Source organism: Mastomys coucha, unplaced genomic scaffold (assembly GCF_008632895.1).
Source record: "Mastomys coucha isolate ucsf_1 unplaced genomic scaffold, UCSF_Mcou_1 pScaffold18, whole genome shotgun sequence".
NCBI classification, from domain to species: domain Eukaryota; kingdom Metazoa; phylum Chordata; class Mammalia; order Rodentia; family Muridae; genus Mastomys; species Mastomys coucha.
In genome coordinates, this window is record NW_022196900.1 from 86,094,471 (window position 1) to 86,095,343 (window position 873).

An 873-nucleotide genomic window follows, 5' to 3' on the forward strand; every position below is an offset into this window, starting at 1 on the left:
CGAACTCAGAAATCCACCTGCCTCTGCCTCCCAAGTGCTGGGATTAAAGGCATGCGCCACCACGCCCGCCTGGTAGGCGGATTTTTGAGTCCAAGACCAGCCTGGTCTACAGTGAGTTCCAAGACAGCCAGGGCTACAGAGAAACCTTGTCTCAACCACACAAGAAAGGAAGGAAGGGAGAGTGCTGCCTGTCTGCACCTCAGGCCCTTAATGAGCTGAGGCCTGGGAGTCCTTCTTCTCTGCACCCTGAGACATTGCCTCTAGCCAGGGTGGGTCTCTTTGGGTTCTCATGCTTTAAGCACTTCCACCTCTAGCCTTTCCCCATGATACACTGGAATGTTCTTTCTAGCCTCTCTTACTTCCTGACCACCCAGGAGAGCCAGGTTCCCACCTCGGGAACACACCTTTCCATTCAGTGCCCCGCCCACATTATCTTCCCTGTTGTTATCTCCTGCTGCTCATCCCAGGACTAAAAGCCTCTGGAAACCAGGCTCTTGCCTGTGTAGCACTCAGCTTTCTCACTTCTCCCATCAGAGTGCCTGGCTGGAGTTTGTGGACATTTTATTTAATTGTTTAGCTTAGTTTATTTTATGGTTATGAGTGTTTTGACTGCATGCCTGGTAACCACAGATCAGAAGAGGCTGTCAAAACCACCTAGAACTAGAGTTACAGATGGTTGTGAGCCACCTCATGGGTGCTAAGAATCGAACCCAGGCCCTCTGCAAGAAGCAACAGTGTGATTACCTGCTGCTGAATCATTTCTCTAGCCCTGTCAATTTTTTTAAGGTAATATTTACAAAACAGTAAAATATACTATACAAAGTACAAATTTTGTAATTCTTTCAGGATTTTTTGTTTTTTTTTTTTTTTTTT

General features: G+C 46.8%; 1 protein-coding gene across 2 annotated transcripts in view; it reads right to left on the reverse strand.

Annotated features, from left to right (window-relative positions):
* The window catches only part of Tmem39b (transmembrane protein 39B), a 23,711-nt gene that overhangs the window by 7,254 nt on the left and 15,584 nt on the right, over window positions 1–873 (reverse strand). The window lies entirely within an intron of this gene.